This window comes from Hypanus sabinus, chromosome 30 (assembly GCF_030144855.1).
Source record: "Hypanus sabinus isolate sHypSab1 chromosome 30, sHypSab1.hap1, whole genome shotgun sequence".
Classification (NCBI taxonomy): domain Eukaryota; kingdom Metazoa; phylum Chordata; class Chondrichthyes; order Myliobatiformes; family Dasyatidae; genus Hypanus; species Hypanus sabinus.
In genome coordinates this window covers 41,147,814-41,172,531 of record NC_082735.1, presented here as the reverse complement: position 1 = coordinate 41,172,531, position 24,718 = coordinate 41,147,814, and the positions used below count along the sequence as shown (strand labels likewise).

The window sequence follows — 24,718 nt, the reverse complement described above, 5'->3', positions numbered from 1 at the left end:
GCTTGTGATTTGGGGAAGTATAATTGTTAACATCCTTATTGCCCTAGGTTTATGAACATGGGAAGACATTTGTCAGTTGGTTGATCCTCTGCTGACTCTTTACAAGACCCAACCAATTAATCTCACTCAATTCTTTTAGCCCTGTGTTCATGCCCAGCTGCTTTCTGATTGACTGCATTTCCATGGTATCGTACAGCATGAAAATAGACCAAACAACCCAACTAATCCATGCTGGCCTTCTCTGTGAACTCCATTGTCTATCAGAGCATTATGAACAAGAGAGCATAACCGTAACATTAGAAATAAGTGATGTCAGGAGATCTTCTAACAGAGGAGAGTGGCAGACATTGAATGGTGAAATACACAAGTGTTTTCAGTGCAATACCACAGCCTTGAGGAAAAGACATCAGGCCTGGCACCAAATTGCTGGTTTATTGGACAGTAGTGAACAGTACCTGAGCAACCTAAACCAAGCACAGGGACGATGTCACCAATGTTACCTCAGCAAAATCCTCCGAATACACTGCAAGAGTAAGCAAAGCAAACTATTTCAGAACAATCTTTTCAGGAATGTGGCCCCAATTGCACTTGATTAATTTCTGAATCAGGTCCTGTAGTTGTAACTGCTCCAAAGCAAAGCAAGGCACGTTGATGGGGAAGAGCAGATTCAAGAAGATAGAGCCTCAGTAACTGAAAAATGATGACAGTGATGGAGGGAAGGAAATTGAGGGATTTGCATCTTGAATTGGAAGAGTACAGGAATCTGGGGTCACAGTACTGTAACGGGTTATAAAGATGGGGGAAGAAATGAGGTCATGGAAGGATTTGGAAACTAGAAGAGTTATTATTTAAGAAAGGAGTTAGGTCAGTGAACTTCTTCATTTCTGACTTTCTGATAAATGGAAGGCCACAGATACATCAGTTGAGGACACTGTACTAAGTAATTCTTACTGCAGCAGTGTTGCAGGGCTGGAATTGACTTGCAATAACAATGGCCAATTACTGTAGTGGTGCCCTTTGTTTAACCACCACGTCTCGCTGCCACATGGCCAATGTTATCTTAACATCAAGAGCAGGCACTCTCACTTCCATCTCTTTGGTCAATATTTGTGTGTTATTTGATAGCATAGTTAATGATGCCTTCCATTACGATGATGGTGTAGGTAGAACAACTGGCCATTGATTACTTGATTTGGACTTTTCCTCTGCATGTCGGGACATATTTGGAGATATGGCTCATCTTTCTTTCAGCTGCTTAGTGGGCAAAACCCATTTTTTCCTTCCCTAGCATTAACAGGTGGCATGGTAGCTTTGCAGCTATCATAATCACCTCACGGTGCCAGCGATCACCATTTGGGGTTCCTGCTGCTGTCTGCAAGGAGTTTGTATGTTCTCCCTGTGACTATGTGGGTTTCCTTCAGGTGCTCGGGTTTCCTCCCAAATTCCAAAAGTGCATACGGGTTAGGGTTAGCGAGCTGTGAGCATGCTATGTTGGTGCCGGAAGCATGGCGACACTTGTGGGCTGTTTAGTTCAATCCTCACTGACTGGATTTGACACAAAGAATGCATTTTACTGTATGGTTTGATGTATGTGACTATTAAAGCTTATCTCTATAATTTTAAAGAAAGCAAGAACCTGCATGTGTAGTATCTTTTCAGGAGCATTTTGTTTTTAATTGGCCCATGTTCTTCCTTCACTGGAAGTCATTTGTATGTATCAGAATTGGGAGAGCTTGAGACTGGGCTGGGTGATCAAATCCTAGAGCGGGGGTCGGCAAACTGCGGCTCCCGAGCCATTTGTGGCTCTTTCACCTCTGTGCTGCGGCTCCCTGTGGCTTTGGGAAATAATTGGTCAGTATTTAATTAAAATGTATTTTATGTTAGTTTGTTAGCTTTTGAAATGTAATTCTAAATTTGAAGATTATGGTGATCTTGTACGATCTAAGTGTGGCGACACATTTCCTTACAATTAGCCAGCATTCCGGCTAAGGGAGATAGCCTACGGGGGTTTGTGAGTACGCGTCTTTTGCAGCATCTGCGTCCATGGGGGCTGGGTTGAGGGAGGCTTAAAAGCAAGGCTGTTTAGTTCGAATAAAGTTACCTTTGACTGCAGTCTTTATTTTAGCGCTGCGTGTAGCGCTACACCGCTACAACGTGTTTTTTATCGCTATTAATATACATCACCACTGCCAATGCCTGACACCCGCCAGTGCGCGCTTTCTTTTAATTCTTCGATCCAAGGTAGGCTACCTATGTAGTAACCTTCAACCCAACGTCTTTTTTTCGGAGTTCAAAATGTTTTTGTTGCATGCAGAAATGTAATTTCGTTTTCTCTGCAGGAGTTCATCAATTTCAAAAATGCAACACATTATAGTTTGTTTATACATAGCATAAAGGCAAAAAAAACCCGTTGTATGCAGTGTTATTTCATTTTGTGGCTCCCAGTGTTTTCTTTTCTGTGGGAAATGGGTCCATATTGGCTCTTTTAGTGGTAAACGTTGCCGACCCCTGTCCTAGAGTGATAGAAAACTACAGCACAGAAACAGGCCCTTGGCTCACCTAATACATACCAAACCTTTTAAACTGCATAGTCCCATCAACCTGTAGTTTATTTTGCATTGTTAATCATTGCATTGCTATTATTGTATTTACATGTAAAATGAAGTGAGTTCATCTTTACTTCCATTTGTAACCAGCTTTACTTTGATGTAGTTGATATATTTTGTTATGGAGAACTAAGTCTTCCTGTGCAAATTTAACAACAGATATCCTATAGCTTAGAAATTATGACCATATTGATCTTATTATTGATCTCCTGATCAATATTACCTCATGGAATTGTTCTATTTCATCCCCTCCACACCATTGCTCTTGGGGAAAGCTTCAGTTAAAACTGAGATGGTACTTGAGTATAGTCACAGTTTTGCATTTGTACTGATTAGTCACTGTGATGCTTTGCTGTCAACAGCTGCTTTTCAGTCTTAAAGGTCACAAGGGTGGAAAAGCCAAGTTTTCTTTTGGGCTGTCTATTTTAGCTGATTGCAGTGAAAGAGGATCTGGGCTAGGGTTTAGCTGGTGTACATGGCCTTTGCTGAAGACTGCTCCATGGAACCTTCTATCTTGTAGAGGTGTATAAATTATGTTGTGAAAGTAAGGAGCATGTTCTTGCCAGACAGGATTTCTACGCATATATATGTGGTATCCCGCCTGGATGCATCACAGCTTAATATAACAAGTGTTCTGCCTAAGTTTGTCAGAGACTGCAGAGATGTGAATGCACCAGTCCATCACATAAACCGGCCTCCCTCCATTGACTTAGTCTGCACTTCCCACTGCGTCAGGAAAATCAGCCAATGTAATTCAGGACTCTCCCCACTGTGGACTATCTGAGTGACTAGAGAGACTGGAGGGCCCAAGGCCTGTCCTGTGGTTGGAGATATGTGTGGGTGGGAGTGAGGAAAGGAACTTGTTATGTTGTTTTTGTTCTGTTGATGTTGTGTTCTGTGTTGTTCTGCAGAGCATCGTGGGCATGCTATGTTTGTACAAGAATGTGTGACAAAACTTGTAGGTTGCCTCCAGCACATCTTTACATTACGTTGGTTTTTAACGCAAACAACACACTTCACTGTATGTTTTGATGTACATGAGATAAAGAAATTCATCTGACTTTGGCTCTGAATCTGAACTTTTCTCCCACTGGGCAGAAGTTACAAGACGAAGTTTTCTCTTGTACTCTAAAGGATGAATTCTTCGTTTTAGAATCAAAATCATCTTCTATATCACTGGCATATGTTGTGAAATTTGTTGTTTTGTGGCAGCAATACAGTGCAAGAACTGAAATTGCTATGAGAATAATATATGCAGTGTAAGTAAATAGTGCAAAAAGACAGCAGTGAGGCAATGTTCATGGATCATCAGAAATCTGATGGTAGAGTAAAAGGAACATTTTAGTGAGCATCCTCAGGCTCCTGTACCCTCTCCCTGATGGGCCTGTCCTGGATGGTTAATAACTCTTGATCTCTCAACCTACTTTTGTATTTTATTTTTGTGCATTTTCTGTAACTGCAATGCTATATTCTTTATTTTTGTTATTTTTATTACTTTTGTGTACTTTTTGTAGGTTTGACCAATCTGGATGGCATGCAAAACTAAAGCTTTTTACTGCATCTTGGTACAAATTATGATAATAAACCCATACCAAGGCTGCAGTTATGGGTGTTTATTCTTGTGACGTTTATCCACTCTGTAAATGAAAGTGCACCTTTGGCGTGGTGATTCTTCTCACTGGCAGGTCTTGGCTAATTTTTGTTTCTGCTTTCAGTTGTTTTGTGGGCAGTGGTTCTTGGTTTCTGCTTGTTTTCTAACATGCATGAGAAAAATCTGCAGAGACAAATGATAGCTTCATATTAAGAGTCGACTGGATTTGAAATGGAGGGGTTGAGGTTAATTATTTCCTGTCACTATAACAACTTTACCTCTCCTGAGTTCTGAGCACAGGCCAGGAGATTGGGTAGTGTCAGGGGAAGTGTGTTAAGATGTCTGTGCCTTGTTATTCTGGAAGCTAACATGACTCTGCATCATGAGCAAAATGGATGAAATGTTTCCATTTGAAGGACTGTAATGAGATGCAATCTCTGAGTTAATCCAATATCTGCTTCTTTCATATTTTTATTTAATTGCTTCTATCACTGGGGTGCCACGGTAGCGTAGTGGTTAACATGATACTATTACAGCGCGGGGCATCAGGGTTTGGAGTTCAATTCTGACTACATCTTCCTCCCCATGAAATGCGTGGATTTTCTTTGAGTACTCTGGTTTTCTGCAGTCCATAGGTTTACCGGATAGTAGGTTAACTGGTCATTGTAACTTATTCCGTGATTAGGATAGGGTTAATTTGGGGGTTACTGGGCGGTACGGCTCAAAGGGCTGGAAGGGACTGTTCTGTGCTATATCTCTAAATAAATCATTGGTAACAAACACAATTCTGTGTACATGTGTGTTTGGGAGTGAGGAATGGGCCTTGTTTTACTGTTGTTGTTTTGTTGCTTCTTGAGTTCTGAGTTGTTCTGTCGAGCATTGTGGGCATGCTGTGTTAGTGCTAGAATGTGTGGTGATTATGGTCTTGATTACGGTCACAAAAGTGGTTTGCCATTGCCTCCTTCTGGGCAGTGTCTTTACAAGACGGGTGACCCCAGCCATTATCAATACTCTTCAGGGATTGTCTGCCTGGCATCAGTTGCCACAACCAGGACTTGTGATGTGTACCAGCTGCTCATATGAGTGTTCCTCAACGGCTCCCATGCTTCACATGACCCTGACTGTGGGGAGCTTGTATGATGCTACACCTTGCCCAAAGACAACCTGAAGTCCAGCGGAGGGAAGAAGTGCCTTACACCTCCTTTGGTAGAGCTGTATCTTCACCCCACCAAGCATATGTTCGCATGTTTCAATATCATGTGATAGGTAAACTTGAATCTTGATCTTCAGCACCCTGACCACTGTTTAGGGCAAAAATTCTGCTGTTCAATCCAATCCCCACCCCAACCTTTTGAGACATAATGCAATAAGCAGCTCGTATGAAACCCAGTTTGAAACCTCTACAGCAAAAGTGCCTTTGCTTAACTTGCCATGTAATAGTAGCTGCTTGACTACAAGTTACTGTTGTAACTTGGCACTCCAGAGTTCCTATTGGGAGGATATCCGTTCGTAATTCCACACTTTATTGACAGCTTCACTTTTGACCATGGATGGCTGGTGTGTGAAGTAGGGTAGCTGTAGAGACTCAGTGGGGCCTTTTCTGAAGGGATAGATAAAAGCACATTGCGGCATTGAAATGAAATGTTTATTTGTGCTTCTGCTATCCTTTGGGTGTGCCAATGTACTTCACAGCAATTGAGGTTGTTGTTTATTGAAGTGTGGTTACTGTTTTGCTCTTGAGGAACTTGACAGGCTTGTTCTTACTTTTAACTCCTGAATCGCTTTGTGTCTCACTCACCTGAAATTTTCTTACTTCTCTCTCACTTTTCTACACTCACTCTTTCCCCAAACAGAGCAGTATTAAATCATATATTTGGACTATAACTGTCAGGCTGGGTAACAGCTCCTTCCTCCAGGCTGTTAGATTTCTTGCCACCCAAAACATATACTGTATAAACCCTGTCTGAATGACCTGGTCACCTATCGCTTTTTCATCTTTTTATTTGCTGCTGTTTCACATATTTATACGACTGTTTGTTTTATTATAATAGTACCAGTAACATTATACTGTTGTACATTAGACCGTGTCACTCCAGGACTTGTGCTAATATTATTTTGTGACTTTATGTGCTGGATCATGACTATATGTAGTTACTTTGTTTTACACCTTAGCCCCAGAGGAACGATGTTTCATTTAGCTGTATGTATGTGTACGTTGAATGTCAATAAACTTGAATTTGAATAGCTTCTGTGTAGTAAACATGCAGTAGTCTTTTAAGTTGTTGCATTATATTTTGCTACTTTAAAAATATTAGAACTACATTATAGCACAATACACAATAATTAAATTCGTGCTGGAATGAAAGATCTGTTTTGTGACTCAGGGACTGAGGATCCTCTCCCCCGCCCCTTCTCCAGCTCTGTATCCCTTTTGCCAATCAACTTTCCAGCTCTTAGCTTCATCCCTCTCCCTCCTGTCTTCTCCTATCATTTTGGATCTCCCACTCCCCCTCCCACTTTCAAATCTCTTACTATCTCTTCTTTCATTTAGTCCTGATGAAGGGTCTTGGCCCGAAACATCGACTGTACTTCTTCCTATAGATGCTGCCTGACCTGCTGTGTTCCACCAGCATTTTGTGTGTATTGCTTGAATTTCCAGCATCTGCAGGTTTTCTCCTGTTTGCAAGGATGTAATGTTGAGACTTCATAAAACACTACTGAGTCTTCACTTGGAGTATTGTGAGCAGTTTTGGGCCCCTTAGAAAGGATGTACTGAAACTGGAGACCATTCAAAGGAAGTTCTTAAAAAAAGATTCCAGGATTGAAGAGCGTTTGATGGCTCTGGGCCTGTATTTACTGGAATTCAGAAGAATGAGGGATGACCTCATTGAAATATATCGAATGGTGAAAGCACTTAATAGAGTGCATGTGAAGAGAATGTTTCCTATAGTGGGAGTGTCTAAGACCAGAGGACATAGAACAGAGGGGCGTCCATTTAGAATGGAGGTGGTGAGGAATTTCTTTAGCCAGAGACTGGTGAATCTGTGGAAGCTAAGTCTTTATGTATATTTCAGGAAGAATTTGATAGATTCTTGATTGGTCAGGGTATGAAGAGATATATTGAGAAGCCAGGATATTGGGCTGAGAGGAAAAATAGATCAGCCATGATGAAATGAAGGGCAGACTCGATGGGCCAAATAGCCTAATTCTGCTCCTATATTTTATGGTCTTATGGTCTTGTGAGCATCCTGGTACAGTAAGTATGTCTTGTGAGAATCCTGATACAGTAAATGTATGTCTTGTGAGAACCCTGGTACAGTAAAACATAGAATCATGGAGAAGTGCAGCATAGAAACAGACCCTTTAGCCCATCTCATCCATGCCAAAACTTTTGAAACTGCCTACTCCCATTAACCTGCACTGGGACCATAGCCCTCCTTATCACTATTATCCATGTATCTATCCAAACTTCTCTTAAACATTGAAATGGAGCTCGCATGCACCATTTGCACGGGCTGCTCATTCCACACTCTCACAACCCTCTAAGTGAAGAAGTTGCCCCTCATGTTCCCCTTAAACCTCTCACCTTTCACCCTTAACCCATGACCTCTGGTTGTAGTCTCTCAACTTCAGTGGAAATAAGTGTTCTTGCATTTACCCTATCTATGCCCCTCATGATTCCTCACAATCTTCAAGGTTCTAAAGAACACAGCCTTAACCTATTCAATCTTTCCTTATAGCTCGGTTCCTCCTGATCCGGCAACATCTCTGTAAATTTTCTCTGTATTCTTTCAATCTTATTTACATCTTTCCTGTAGGTAGGTGACAAAAACTGTACACAATGTTCCAAGTTAGGCCTCACCAACATGTCATACAACTTCAACATAGCATCCTGTATCCAGTATTGTGATCTGTGAGGGCCAATGTGTCAAAAGCTTTCTTTACGACCCTATCAACATATGACACCATTTTCAACTAATTATGGACCTGTAGTCCCAGATCTGTTTGTTCTACTGCACTCCTCAGTGCCTGACTGTTCACTGTGTAAGACGTACCCTGGCTGGTCCTAACGAAGTGGAATACTTGTCCGCGTTAAATTCCATTTTCCATTTTCAACCCATTTTGCCAGCTGATGCAGATCCCTCTGCAAACCATGACCTCACTGTCCACTACACCTCCCATCTTGGTGTCATCTGCTAATTTGCTGATCCAGTTCAACACATTATCATCCAGATCATTGATATAGATGACAGACAACAAAGGACCTAGCACCGATCTCCAGGACACTAGTCACAGGGCTCCAGTCAGAAAGGCAACCCTCTACTACCACTCTCTGGCTTCACTGAAAAAGCAAATATCCAATCCAATTTACTTGTTGTATGACTTTAGGAAACAAACTTTTTTTCAGATGATTTGGTGAACTGAATTAAAATTCCTTCAATGATCTTGCCAGACTTGAAATCATATCTACAGGTTATGCTTCCTAGAAATTGAACTTTACAACCACTGTGCCAACAAACCAGTAATATTTTAATGCTGAATGTTCAAAAGATGAAACTTATCCCAGCAGATACAGCTTTTCTTTTGCAAAGTTTTACCATGGGGAATTTCTTTCATTTGTAGTAACAATCCTTGTCATTTCAAAGTTTTATAAAGTGCTTAGTGTACAAGGATGTTCTTTAAACCAGGAAACCAAACACTGATTCCAAAAATGGTTCAGTATCAATACAGTTGAACGAGGGAGGAATGTTGCCCAGCTCACTTGAATAATGAGCAATCCACAAAAGCAGGATCTTGATTTAACACATTCTCCCAATGATAGATTAGCTTAATTTGTCACATGTACATTGAAACAATGAAATACACCAGTTGCACCAATGACAAATGTAGTCCAAGAATGTACTGGGAGCAGTCCTCAATTGTCACCACACTTCCAGTGCCAGAAGAGCATGCCCACATCTCACTAACATGTATCTCTTTGGAATGTGGAATGAAAGCAAAGCAGCCAGAGAAAACTCACAAAGTCACAGGGAGAATGTACAAACTCCATATGGACTGCAGCAGGGATTAAACCATCTTGCTGGAGCTGCACTGACTTCTACACTATAAACTCCAGTTGTAATAACTGCTTCCAATCTAAAGCTAATGTTACCAATGCCATTCACAAACTGCCAGTAAATAGGTCTTCCTCAGCTTGGTACCACCCTTGCACTACCCTCCCCCTCCCCAGCCAATTCTATATCAGCAAGTTGACTGAGAGGATCAAATGTAATATTTATAATAACGAGGCTCCAAAAGGAAATAGATAAACTAAGTGAATGAGGATGAATGTGAACATAACTGCAAAAGTTTGATTATATTTTTAAAAGAAGCAAGGTGTTCTTGTCTCTGAAATCTAACATACAGGTGCAGCAAATGGGATGAAAGGATCTGAAAGGTGCCTTATTGTAATTATACAGAACCTTGGTAAGATTCATCAAGGACACTGTGTACAAATTTGATGATGGTACAAGGGATGTACAACAACATATAATCAGAATTAAACAGCCTGTCATATGAAGAGTATATGATGGCTCTGGGCCTATATTCACTGGAATTCAGAACAGTGAGGGGATGAGAGGTGGCCTAATTGAAAACTACTGAATGGTGAAAGGCCTTGATGGAGTCAATGTGCAGAGGATGTTTCCTGTGGTGGGAGAGTTTAAGACCAGAGGAGACAGCCTCAGAATAGAGGGATGTCCTTTTAGAAAGGAGATTAGGAGGAATTTCTTTAGCCAGAGAGTGGTGAATCTGTGGAATTCTTTGCCCCAAGCAGCTGTGGAGGTCGTCTTTATGTGTATTTAAGGCAGAGGTTGATACAGTCTTGATTGGTCAGGGTATGAATGGATATGGGGAGAACGCAGGAGATTGGGACAGAGAGGAAAATTGGATCAGCCATGATGAAATGGTGGAGCAGACTTGATAAGTTAAATGGTCTGATTCTGCACTTTTGTCTTATGGTCCAAGTTATTTTGTGGAGAGTAATGGGTATATGGAGAGTAGTAGGTGCTTAGAACACACTTCAAGAGGAAGTGATATAAGCAAGTATGAAAGTAATGTTTAAAAGGCATTGGGAACAAATAGGGAATGGAGGAATATAGATCATGTGCAGGCAGATGGCAATAGTTTATGTTGGTCTGTTCCTGTGCTGTACCTGTCTATATTCTAATGTTCTATGTCTATAGATAATAAGGTTTAGAAAAATGAGAGCTGATCTCATCAAAAGTGGCATGGTAGTGTTATGGTTAACACAACACTTCACAGTACAGGTGGCCCTGGTTCAATTCCCGCTGCTGCTTGTAAGAAGTTTGTACGTTCACACCATGACCATGTGGGTTTCCTCCAGGTGTTCCATTTTCCTCCGATAGGCCAAAGATATACAGGTTAGTAGGTTAGTTGGTGATTGTAAATTGTCCCGTGATTAGGAAAAGATTAAGTTGGGGGAATTGCTGGGTGGCGTGGCTCGAAGGGTCGGAAGGGCCTGTTCCATGCTGTATCTCAATAAACAAAAGCAATGTCATTACGACAATGCTCAACTGGCTGGATACAGGTAGGCTATTCTTCCTGGCTAAGCACTTTACAATCAGGGTCAGGGTCTCTGATTAAGCAGTAAGTGATTCAGAAGTGAAGTGAAACAAAATTTCTTAACTTGGAGACTGGTGAATCTGTAGAATTCTCAGCCCTTGATGGTTGTCAGCATTCATTCTCTGAGAATAATCGCAGCTGAGATTTACAGCTTCTTGCATTTTCTGGGATCAAGTAAGTGTACGATGTGAAAATCCTGGTACTTTAAGTGTGCAAGGTATTATGAGAGTCCTGGTACAGTAAGTGTACACAAAGACTAGAGCAGGAAAATGTGTCTAAAATATTCCATAAACTTAGAACTGACCAGGCTTGTGCTTTCAGTTTGGAAGTCTAGTCACTAACAGATCTTTGTTTTACAAATAGCACTGTATACTTGTGTACCAGAATTCTCACAAGACATCATAAATTTGTTGCACCAGGATTCTCACTAGACATTGCATACTTACTGTACCAGGATTCTCACCACACATTGTACCCTTACGGTACTAGGATTTTCACAAGACATCGTACATTTACTGTACCAGGATTCACACAATACATTGTACACTTACTGTATCAGGACTCTCACAAGACAATGTACACTTTCTGTACCAGGATTCTCACAAGACAGCGTACACTTACTGTACCAAGATTCTCACAATACATTGTACACTTACTGTAGCAGGATTCTCAGAAGACATCATACACTCACAATACATTGTACACTTACTGTACCAGGATTTTCACAAGACATTGTACACTGCATTCAGTGACCACAATACCATTAGTTTCAAAGTAAATATGCAGAAAGTTGGTCCTAGTCAGCAGGTTGTGATCCTAAATTAGAGAAAGGTCAATTTTGGTTATGTTTGGATAGGCATTGACTGACTAAGGATAGTCAGCATGAGGTTCATGCATAGTATCTCATGTTTAACCAATCTTATAGAGATTTTTGTGGAAATTACCAGAAACTGGATGAAGGCAAGGCAGTCGTTGTTGTCTACATGGACGTTAGTAAGGTATTTGACAAGATCCTGCATGGGAGGCTGGTCAAGAAGGTTCAGTCGCTCGGCAGTCAGCATGATGTAGTATATTGGCTTGCAGAGGGATCTGCATCAGCTGGAAAAATGGTTTGAAAAGTGACAGATAGAATTCAATGCAGTCTGGTGTAAAGTTTTGCACTTTGGTAGGATCAACCAGATTAGATTTTACACAGTGAATGGTCGGGCACTGAGGAGTGTGGTAGAACAAAGGGATCTGGGAATACAGGTCCATAATTAGTTATAAGTGATGTCACAGGTAGGTAGGGTAGTAAAGAAAGCTTTTGGCACATTAGCTTTCTTAAATCAAAGTTTTGAGCACAGGAGATGGAATTTTATGTTGATGTTGTATAAGGTGTTGGTGAGGCCTGATTTCAGAATCACAATCATTATCAGATTTATTATCACTGGCATGTGACGTGAAGTTTGTTAACATAGCAGCACTAGTACAATGCAATATAAAATATAGAAGGAAAAAACCAAAATAAAATAATAATAAATTAAAAAATGAATTACAGTATACATATATTGAATAGATTAAAAATTGTGCAAAAAGCCAAAATACTATATATTAAAAAAGTGAGGTAGTGTCTAAGGGTTCAATGTCCACATAGGAATCGGATGGCAGAGGGGAGGAAGCTGTTCCTGAACCGCTGAGTATGTGCCTTCAAGCTTCTGTACCTCCTACCCAATGGCAACAGCGAGAAAAGGGTATGGCATGCACAGGGTGGTAGAGGTCCTTAATAATGAACGCTACCTTTCTGAGACGCCGCTCTTTGAAGATGTCCTGGGTATTTTGTAGGCTAGTATCCAAGATGGAGCCGACTAAATTTATAACCCCTCTGCAGCTTCTTTCGGTCCTGTGCAGTAGCCACCCCACCTCCCCCCATACCAGACAGTAATGCAGCCTGTCAGAATGCTGTCCACGGTACATCTAAAGAAGTTTATGAGTGTATTTGTTGACATACCAAATCTCTTCAAACCTCTAATGAAGTATAGCTGCCTTACCTTCTTTATAACTGCATCGATATGTTGGAACCAGGTTAGATCCTCAGAGACCTTGACACCCAGGAAGTTGAAATGGCTCACTCTCTCCACTTCTGATTCCTCTATGAGGATTGGTATATATTCCTTTGTCTTACTCTTCTGGAAGTCCACAATCAGCTCTTTTGTTTTACGGACGTTGAGTGCCAAGTTGCTGCTGCGACACCACTACACTAATTGGCATATCTCACTCATGTATGCCCTCTTGTCGCCACCTGAGATTCTACCAACAATGGTTGTATCGTAGTGAGTACAGTTTTGGTCACCTATCTACAGGAAAGATGTAAACAAGGTTGAAAGAGTGCAGAGAAAATTTACATGGATGTTGCCAGTCTGGAGGACCTACATTATAAGGAAGGATTGAATAGGTGAGGAATGTATTTTTTTAGAACTTAGAAGATTGAGGAGATTTGATAGAGGTATACAAACTTATGAGGGGCATAGATAGTGTAAATACAAGCAGGATTTCTCCGCTAAAGTTGGGTGGGATGACAACCAGAAGTCATGGGTTAAGAGTGAAAGGTGAAAAGTTTAAGAGGAACGTGAGGGGAAATTTCTTCACTCAGAGGGTCATGAGAGTGTGGAATGAGCTGCCAGTGATAGTGATGCATGCAAGCTTGATTTCAGCACTTAAGAGAAGTTTGGATGGATGTGTAGATAGTAGCGGTATAGAGGGCTATGGTCCCAGTGTAGGTCGATGAGTGTAGGCAGTTTAAATCATTTTGGGTTGAATGTGTTGGATTTTTGGGTTGATGGGTTGAATGTGCTGTATGAATGAATGAATGTTGAATGAACTATGACTCTATGACAGACTGTTTGACCCAAATTCTCCATGACTACCAATATTCCCTTCTAAGCTGGTCCAAATTGGCCTATATTTCTCCTAAACCATTTCGATTTATATACATGTCACAATGTTTTTTTAATGTTATGAATGTACCAGCATCCACCACTTCCAGTGGCAGCTCATTCATTAGACAAGCCATCCACTGGGGATAAATGTTACCCCTCAGGTTCTATTACTTCTCTCCCTGTTCAGTCTAAAATTATGTGTTCTAGTCCCTGACTTCACAGTTCTGGGTAAAAACTGCATGCATTTATTCTGTCTCTGCCCCTCATGACTTGATACACCTCTATAATATCCCTCCATCCTGTACCCTCCAATGAATAAAGTTCAAACCTGCTCACCTTGTTTCTGTAACTTATGCACTGAGTTCCAGCAATGTCCTTGTAAATCACTGCATACTTTCCAGCTCTTGGAATCTCTCCTATAGCAGCATGGCCAAAACTGAACACAACATTTCAAATACAGCTTGATCAGCATCTTAATCCTCTGCAGCATAGCATCCCAACATCTACACTCAAAGAGGGTTAAAGGTTAAATGTATTTGTTGCATGTACATCGAAACATACAGTGAAATGTATCAATCACGTCAAATCAAATCAATAAGGATTGTCCTAGGGGCAGCCAGCAAGTGTCATCACACTTCTGGCACCGACATACCATGTCCACAACTCACTAAGACTAACCATATGACTTTTCAATGTGGAGGAAACTGAAGCATCTGGAGGAAACTCACACAGTCATGGGAAGAAAGTACAAACTCCTTACAGGCAGTAGTGGGAATTGAACCCTTATCAGTTATCACTGGCGCTGTAAAGTAATAATGCTAATTGCTACATTACTGTGCCATCCTGTGATGTTACTATCCTTGATGTTGAGGATCAGAGTATTGCATAATTATCTCTTGTAAGGGAGGAAGTACCTGACACTCGCCCAGTGTGGCTGTATGTGAATCCAAACCTACATCATTATGTACCTCAACTGCCCTCTGAAATAGGAAGCCCATTGGTCCAAGGGAAAATGAGGATGGGTCTAAAACTCAAATTCAAAACCTGATTGATTGAAAATAGTAGGTATGGGAATAAGTGTATGCATTGCTTGGATTGATGAAGAGATGGGGTGTAATCATAACACATTTGTCCCATCATGTCTGCTCTACAATGGCTGATTTATTTTCTCTCTCATCCCCATTCTCCTACTTTCTCCCTGTAACCTTTCACATCCTGTCTAATTAAGAAAATATCAACAGCTGCCTTAAATTCACTCAATGACCTGACTTCCACAGCTGTCTGTGGCAACAAATGCCACAGATTCACCACGCTCCTAATAAAGAAATTCCTCCTCATCTCTGTTCCAAGCCATCATCCCTCTAATCAGAGACTGTGTATTCTGGTCTTAGACTACTCCACCATGGGAAGCATTCTCTTCTCATCCATTCTATTGAGGCCTTTCAACATTCAAATAGGTTTCAATGAAATCCCCCCTCATTCTTCTGAATTCCAGTGAGCAGAAGCCCAGAGCTAACAAACATTTCTCAAACGATAACCTTTTCATTCCCAGAATCATTCTTGTCACCATCCTCAGAACCCTTTCCAACACCAGCACATCCTTTCTCAGATAAGAGGCCCAAAACTGCTCACAATACTCCAAGTGAGGCCTCGCTCGTGCTTTGTGAAGTTTCAACATTACATCCTTGCTTCTATATTCTAGACCTTTTGTCATGCATTTTCTATCTCCCATTGTAATTTGTAGGCCACCTCCTTACTACAATTTGAGGGTCTGGATACACTCTCATCAGGGTCTTTTTACCCTTACAGTTCCTTCACTCTATCCACAATGATTCAATAACTTCTGACCGTATGTCACCTCTTTTTAATGATTTGACTGTATTTTTTACCAACAGAGCAATGCCGGCCGCTCTATGTTCCTGCCCACTATTTTGATACAATATATATCCTTGGACAAGAAACTCTCAGCTAGAATCTTTCAGCATTGATTCAGTGACGCCTGCAACATTATACCTGCCAAACTGCAACTGTGCTGCAAGTTCATCCTTTAAAGAGACTTGTATTCTGAGCCTGTGCCCTCTGATTCTAGACTCCCTCTAATTGAGGCAAATTAGAAGGGATGCATTTAGTGCTTGCCTGTAACTTACAGGATCACAGTTTACTCAGTGTTTGAGTTTATGTTGTGAAGAAACCTGTGGAGTATTAAACAATAAGACATGAGAGCTGAATTAGGGCATTCAGCCAATAAAATCTGCCCCACCATTCTATCATGGCTGATTTATAGCTGAAACTTCTCATCTCTGTTCTAAATGGACATCCTTCTGTACGGAGGCAGTACCTTCTGGTCCTAGGCTCACCCACTATAGGAAACATACACTTTGTTTAGGCCTTTCAATATTCAGTAGGTTTCAATGAGATTTTCCCCTCATTCTTCTAAACTCCAGCAAGTACAGGCCCAAAGCCATCAAATGTTTCTCATATGTTAATCCATTCATTCCTCGAATCATTTTCTGAACCTCCTCTGGATCCTCCCCAATGCTGGCACAATTTCTTCGAAAAGGGACCCAAAACTGCTAACAATTCTTAAAGTCTGACCTATGTCTTATTAAGCTTCAGCATTAGGTCTGTCGCTGTGCAATGGCATCCTCCTACAGAACTTTAGATACGCTTTCAGTGACACCAACTTAAATAAACCACCAGATTCAGGAACAGTTATTACCCTTCAAGGATCAGGTTCCTGAAACAGTGTGGATAACTTCACTCCCCTCAACTCTGAACCTATTGACTCCCCTTCAAGGACCCTACAACTCATGTTCTCAGCGTCACAGTATTCATTTACTTATCTGTTGATTTATTTATTTATTTTTACAGTTTGTCTTTTTTCAAGATTCAAGATTGTTCAGTGTCATTTCCAGTACACAAGTGTATAGGAGAGCAAAATAATTGTTGCTTCAGTTCCAATGCAGTACAAAAAAATTTCAAAAGATAAAGAAGGCAACAATAATAATTAATATGTAAGATACCTTCTATACATTGATCATATGTCAATAAAGTGATGCTAGGCACAGGAGTGTCTGTACAGAAGATGACTGACAGGAAATGATAAAGTAATGGTGGTTGAGGGTTGTGGAGGGGTGAGTTAGTGGATGAAGGTACTGATCAACGTTACTGCTTGGGGAAAGTAACTGTTTTTGTGTTTTTGTGTTGTAGTGGTCCTGGTGTGGATGCTACCTAACCTCCTAACTAATGGGAGTGGGATTAATAGTCCATGAGCAGGGTGGGTGGGATCCTTCATGATGTTGCTGGTCCTTTTCCGGCAGCTTTCTTTACATATGTGTTTGCTGGTGGTAGGCTGCATGTTGCTTGCTTGTCAGTCTTTGTGTGTCATTTTCCTTTAATTGTATTGTATTTGCCATTGTATTAAAAATCTATTGTATTTTTCTTTTGATTATTTATTTAGAGATTATTTGTTCTGCTATGAATGGCCACAAGTAAATGAATCTCGAGGTAGTATATGGTGACATATACAGTACATACTTTGATAATAAATTGACTTTGAACTTTGGTTAATTTGCCAGCAACTCCAGAGGAAACTGAAATAAAATTTAACACTGGATCTCAATGGAGCTGAGTTTTAAGGAACGACTTAATAGAGGAGAGAGTCGGGGCTTTGGCACCTCAAAGAACACATTGGAAGTTGCTGAAAAAAATCAGATTAGAAGTTGTTGACTGACTGGTAATTCTGAAGGGGTATGAATTGTGCATATGAAATAAATGCTAAATTACTATAATTATCTCTTAAAACTGGAACAGCATTTAAGCGTCAGAATCCAGGGGTTGAAATGATGTGCCAATCCTTGAGAGAGATTCGCAAGCATCTGAACCCTCAGGTCATCTTCCAGCCTGAAGTTATCTCCACGACAACTGCTATTTTGCATAATATATTTGAGATGTTATTTTTATCGTTGACGGTGGTTACTGGAACTGACAAGACAGTTCCATGAAAATCACTGTGGTTGTTCTGCCATGTAATGAAGGTGCAATGCAATTATCAGGAAAAAAAAACCCTGCTGTAAAATTCAGCTTTAATTTGCACCTTTGCATACATCACAATACTGGGTTATAGTTACTGGAGTCTAAATGCCATTTGCATATTTTTAGATATTTAGCCGAACTGAAGGGATAATTTATACAAGAACAGCAGGATATTGACACAGCATTACTAAAGGCATAAGGAATTCATAGAATTTACAGAAATATGTCTTGCCAGTTCAACTGTTTTCTACACAATCCTCCTCTCACCAATACCATCTCATTCAGTCAATGGAGTCTTCTATTCCCTTACCCTTCATCTGCTCACTTAGCAGCTTGTTCAAAGTATTTCTGCAGTTTGCCTCAACTACTCCCTGTGGTAACAAATTTCATATCCTCAACACTTTCTGAATAAAGAATTTTCATTTTGGGTTTATTGCGAAATGTCATAATTATGAGCTTTACTTATGGAGGAATACATATGAAGAGATTTTTTCTGTGCATCTAACCTTGAAAAACAAATTGGAATTAGACTATGGATAGGACCAAAGGATGCAGTAGTCTAGTGGTTAAGTTACTAGGATAATATTCAGGGTTTGCACTATTGATTCAGGCACACAACTTCAAATCTCTCCAGGAGAGCTGGGGAAATTAAATCCAACCTATTGTGTGTATATATAGGGAAAAAAGTAATATACGCTCTGTGGCCACTTTATATGGCATCTCCTATACTTAATAAAGTGGCCACTGACTGTATGTTCATGGTCTCCCGCTGCTGTAGCCCATCCACTTTGACGTATTGTGCATTCAGAGATGTATGGTTATTTGAGTTACTGTCAGCTTGAATCAGTCTAGCAATTCTCTGATCTCTTATTAACAATGCGTTTTTACCTATAGAGCTGCCTCTCACTGAATCTTTTCTTGTTTTTAACACCATTCTCTGTAAATTCTAGAGACTGTTGTGTATGAAAATCCCAGGAGATCTGTAGTTTCTGAGATACTCAAACCATCCTGTCTGTCACCAACAATCATTCCACAGTCAAAGTCATTTAGATCATAATTCTGTGCCATTTTTATTGTTTGCTCTGAACTACAACCGAACCTTCTTGACACGTCTGTATGCCTTTATGCATTGAGTGGGTGCCACAGGATTGGCTGATTAGATGCTTGCATTAATAAGCAGTGTACCTAATAAAGTGCCCACTGAGTGTATATTTACAAAAGCTACCAATACTAATGCTGAATGTGAGCTTGGTTGTCATTTAAAATCTGTCTCATTTTTCAATGTACTCCAGAGGAGAAAATTTGCAGTCCTTGCTTGCTCTATCCTATTACTTATCAATGTGGATGACTTTTAATTGCCCTTTGATATAATCTAGCTAGTTGTTCAGTGTAAGAGGCAAAGGGGCTGACCTTGTCAGTGATGTCATCATCTTATGAATGAAGGAAATGTAGCTTGGATAAAAAGACTATCTTGTAATATCCTTTTCATAGATTTCATTGTTGTGAGTGTACACACATATAAAGGCTTAGACACAAGGGATTCTGCAAATCCAGGATAGAACAAACAAAATGCTGGAGGAGCTGAGTAGGTCAGGCAGTATCTACTGCGAGGAATCAATAGTTTTCTGATGAATGATCCCGGCATAAAACATCGATTGTTTGTCCCTCTCCATAGATGCTGCCTCACCTGCTGAGTTCCTCCAACATTTTGTGTACCTAGAGGCCTGTTGGTGCACTGACTGGAGGGCAGTGCCTTGAGGAGAGGGGAGGAAGTAGTGGAGCGGAGAAGAGACATGAGGGGCAAAATCAGTAAATGGTCAGTGTTGAGCATCCTCTAGAGGACTATGCCTATTTAATCAACTATGCTGAGAGTTGCTTGAGTGATCCACATATTTCTTAACCTGCTTCTATTTATTTTGTTGCAACTATAATGCAGGACTTAAAGACTTAACAGAAATAGCACAGAGACACTTGTGTTAAGTGTTCTATTGAAATTTGTCCAGAACTCTCGCTGAGTCAAATAGTCAGAGTCTCAGAGTGAAAGAAATTTTAGAATTCCTTTAAATATTTATGGTGACCTCTGTTATACTTTGCATACACTTTTACACAGAACCCTACAGTGCCTGGTCTTAACCAGAAATCTTATCAGAAATCTCGAGTGGATTCGAGCAGCACTGAGCATGGAAACTCTTGTGACTCAGTAATTAGCTCTGTTGAACTATGAAGTAGAACTGCCCTGAATGGCAGGGATCCAATAATATTTGAAGAAAGAGCCATGTCAAGCATCAAGATGCATCACTTGAGGGAGCAATGTTTGATCTTGGTAAACTTGAAGAGTTTGTGTTAGGGAAAGGCCACAAGTGCTTTGAAGAAATTTTAGTTAATTAGTGATGGTTCTTCTCCACTTCCCATCACTAGCCTGTTTCAATTGTTTACTTACCTTCCAATTTGCTAGATAGAATTGATCAATCATACGGACCTGCAAAATATTCCTGAAAATATTTAGCAGGCATGCCTTAAATTACTGTTTGTTATATTTAATATTGTTATTTACTTGATTAAAGTGAACATGTTCTCAATTTGAAGAACAAGAATCTGCTTTTGAGTTGGGCTATTGAAAGAACTGGAATAAAGTCGAGGCACAGATTAGCTGTGATGAGGTAGCGCAGTTTCAAAGCGATAATTCTATTCTGTTCCTAAATTTACTTTAGGGAGGAGAGTGTCTGCAAAAGATGCTGCTCTTAGCACTCCACTTCTCCAATGCTTTGGAACTATTTTGAAAAAAAACGTTTTGTATTGAAAAATCAAAGTGCCTTCATGATGCATTTTAAATGATAGTCTCCGCCTATATGCATGTGTGTATGCACGTGTACACTCGCCCCTACACACACATGTACTCAGACTTGTCCATATACATACGTTTATGAATGTACTCACACACGTATATATACACAGACACACGTATACATAGACACACACACACAAACACTCACACTTGTTCTCTCTTTCTCTGTCGTTTTCCAGTGAAGTTACTTGTGTTAATAAAATTGAGGTGATAATTGCTTAGACACTGGCAGGAATTCAGATTAAATTTCACTACATACTGTGAAAATTAGTTTTTTTTTTATTCATTTCACACAAGGGTATTTGAAACCCTCGACATTTGCTAGGGAAATTATGTAGCATTCATAAGAGCGCAGATGTAAATGTTTGTCAAAGCAAGCTTGGAACATACTATTAAAAAAAAGTTAATTCCTACGACGTTGTTAAGTTAGACTGAACAGTTCATGTGGAAGCATTGTGAAGCTCTGATTGGTTCATCTCCTGAGGGTCATTATGCTTCATGAAGTTATATCTGTTCCTCTACATCATGTATTGCAATATCAAATGGCATCTTGGGCGATGTACCTGAGTTCAAAGGCTTGAAGCATATAACCATATAACAACCACAGCACGGAAACAGGCCATCTCGCCCCTCCTAGTCCGTGCCGAACTCTTAATCTCACCTAGTCCCACCTACCCGCACTCAGCCCATAACCCTCCACTCCTTTCCTGTCCATATACCTATCCAATTTTACCTTAAATGACACAACTGAACTGGCCTCTACTACTTCTACAGGAAGCTCATTCCACAAAGCTATCACTCTCTGAGTAAAGAAATACCCCCCCCCCGTGTTTCCCTAAACTTTTGCCCCCTAACTCTCAAATCATGTCCTCTCGTTTGAATCTCCCCTACTCTCAATGGAAACAGCCTATTCACGTCAACTCTATCTATCCCTCTCAAAATTTTAAATACCTCAATCAAATCCCCCCTCAACCTTCTACGCTCTAATGAATAGAGACCTAACTTGTTCAACCTTTCTCTGTAATTTAAGTGCTGAAACCCAGGTAGCATCCTAGTAAATCGTCTCTGCACTCTCTCTAATTTTTTGATATCTTTCCTATAATTTGGTGACCAGAACTGCACACAATATTCCAAATTTGGCCTTACCAATGCCTTGTACAATTTTAACATTACATCCCAACTTCTGTACTCAATGCTTTGATTTATAAAGGCCAGTGTTCCAAAAGCCTTCTTCACCACCCTATCTACATGAGACTCCACCTTCAGGGAACTATGCACTGTTATTCCTAGATCTATCTGTTCCTCTGCATTCCTCAATGCCCTACCATTTACCCTGTATGTTCTATTTGGATTATTCCTGCCAAGATGTAGAACCTCACACTTCTCAGCATTAAACTCCATCTGCCAACGTTCAGCCCATTCTTCTAACCGGCATAAATCTCCCTGCAAGCTTTGAAAACCCACCTCATTATCCACAACACCTCCTACCTTAGTATCATCGGCATACTTACTAATCCAATTTACCACCCCATCATCCAGATCATTTATGTATATTACAAACAACATTGGGTCCAAAACAGATCCCTGAGGCACCCCGCTAGTCACCGGCCTCCATCCCGATAAACAATTATCCACCACTACTCTCTGGCATCTCCCATCTAGCCACTGTTGAATCCATTTTATTACTCCAGCATTAATTCCTAATGACTGAACCTTCTTAACTAACCTTCCATGTGGAACTTTGTCAAAGGCTTTGCTGAAGTCCATATACAGTGGATGTAGCCTTACCCTGGTCAACATTCCTCGTAACTTCTTCAAAAAATTCAATAAGGTTTGTCAAACATGACCTTCCACGCACAAATCCATGCTGGCTACTCCTAATCAGATCCTGTCTATCCAGATAATTATTAATACTATCTCTAAGAATACTTTCCATTAATTTACCCACCACTGATGTAAAACTGACAGGTCTATAATTGCTAGGCTTCCTTCTAGAACCCTTTTTAAACAATGGAACCACATGAGCAATACGCCAATCCTCCGGCACAATCCCCGTTTCTAATGACTTCTTAAAGATCACCATCAGAGCTCCTGCTATCTCTACACAAACTTCCCTCAAGGTCCTGGGGAATATCCTGTCAGGACCTGGAGATTTATCCACTTTTAAATTTCTTAAAAGCACCAGTACTTCCACCTCTTTAATTGTCGTAGGTTCGATAACTTCCTTACTTGTTTCCCACACCTTACACAATTCAATATCCTTCTCCTTAGTGAATACCGAAGAGAAGAAATCGTTCAAAATCTCTCCCATCTCCCTCGGCTCCACACATAGCTGACCACTCTGATTCTCTAAGGGACCAATTTTATCCCTCACTATCCTCTTGCTTTTAATATTACTGTAGAAACCTTTTGGATTTACTTTCACTTTATTTGCCAAACCAACCTTGTATCTTCTTTTAGCTTTTCTAATCTCTTCCTTAAGATTCCTTTTACATTCTTTATATTCCTCGAGCAATTCCTTTACTCCATGCTGCCTATATCTATTGTAGACATCCCTCTTTTTCCGAACCAAATTTCTAATATCCCTTGAACACCATGGTGCTTTCAAACCTTTAACCTTTCCTTTCACCCTAACAGGAACATAAAGATTCTGTACCCTCATAATTTCACCCTTAAATGACCTCCATTTCTCTATTACATCCTTCCCATAAAACAACTTGACCCAATCCACTCTCTCTAATTCCCTTCGCATCTCCTCAAAGTTAGCCTTTCTCCCATCAAAAATCTCAACTCTAGGTCCTGTCCTGTCCTTCTCCATAATTATATTGAAGCTAATGCTATTGTGATCACTGGACCCGAAATGCTCCCCAACACATACATCTGTCAGCTGACCTATCGCATTCCCTAACAGGAGATCCAACACTGCCCCATCTCTAGTCGGTACTTATATGTATTGTTGCAAAAAACTATCCTGCTCACATTTCACAAACTCTAAACCATCCAGCCCTTTTACAGAATGAGCTTCCCAGTCTACTTGTGGAAAATTAAAATTTCTCACAATCACCACCTTGTGTTTACTACAAATATCTGCTATCTCCTTACACATTTGCTTTTCCAACTCACGCTCCCCATTAGGTGGCCTATAATACACTCCTATCAGTGTTACTACACCTTTCCCATTCCTCAATTCCACCCAAGTAGCCTCCCTAGAGGAGCTCTCTAATCTATCCTTCCAAAGCACTGCCATAAGATTTTCTTGGACAAACAATGCAACACCTCCTCCTCTGGCCCCTCCAACTCTATCACACCTGAAGCAACTAAATCCAGGAATATTTAGTTGCCAATCACACCCTTCCTGCAACCATGTTTCACTAATAGCTACAACATCATAATTCCAGGTATCAATCCACGTTTTAAGCTCATCTACCTTTCTTACAATGCTCCTAGCATTAAAATAGATACATTTAAGATACTCTCCACCTCCTCCTCTCTTTTCATCCCTAAGAATGCATTCAAATTTATTATCCTTTTCTTTCTTCTCCCCTACATCTTCGGGCTGAGCGCATCCCTTCTCCATCACCTGCCTTTCCTCCCTCACACACTGTCTATTTACTTGCTCTATTGGTGAACTAACCTCCTCTCCCATAGTTTCCTCAAATTGATTCCCGCCCCCCCATCTTACTAGTTTAAAGTCTGCCCTGTAGCCCTAGCAAACTTCCCCGCTAGGATATTGGTCCCCCCAGGATTCAAGTGTAACCCGTCCTTCTTGAACAGGTCACGCCTGCCCCAGAAGAGGTCCCAATGATCCAGAAACTTGAATCCCTGCCCCCTGCTCTAATCCCACAGCCACGCATTCATCCTCCACCTAATTCCATTCCTACTCTCACTGTCGCGTGGCACAGGCAGTAATCCCGACATTACTACCTTTGTGGTCCTTCTTCTTAACTGCCTTCCTAACTCCCTATACTCTCGTTTCAGGACCTCTTCCCCTTTCCTACCTATGTCATTGCTACCTACATGTACCACGACCTCTGGCTCCTCACCTTCCCACTTCAGGATATCTTGGACGCGATTAGAAACATCCCGAACCCTGGCACCAGGG

At 40.6% G+C, this 24,718-nt stretch overlaps 2 protein-coding genes across 3 annotated transcripts in view; both read left to right on the top strand.

Moving 5' to 3' along the window:
* The window catches only part of LOC132383606 (transcription factor HIVEP3), a 764,495-nt gene that overhangs the window by 54,670 nt on the left and 685,107 nt on the right, over positions 1-24,718 (top strand). The window lies entirely within an intron of this gene.
* Positions 1-24,718, top strand: part of LOC132383607 (uncharacterized) — a 60,208-nt gene that overhangs the window by 18,692 nt on the left and 16,798 nt on the right. The window lies entirely within an intron of this gene.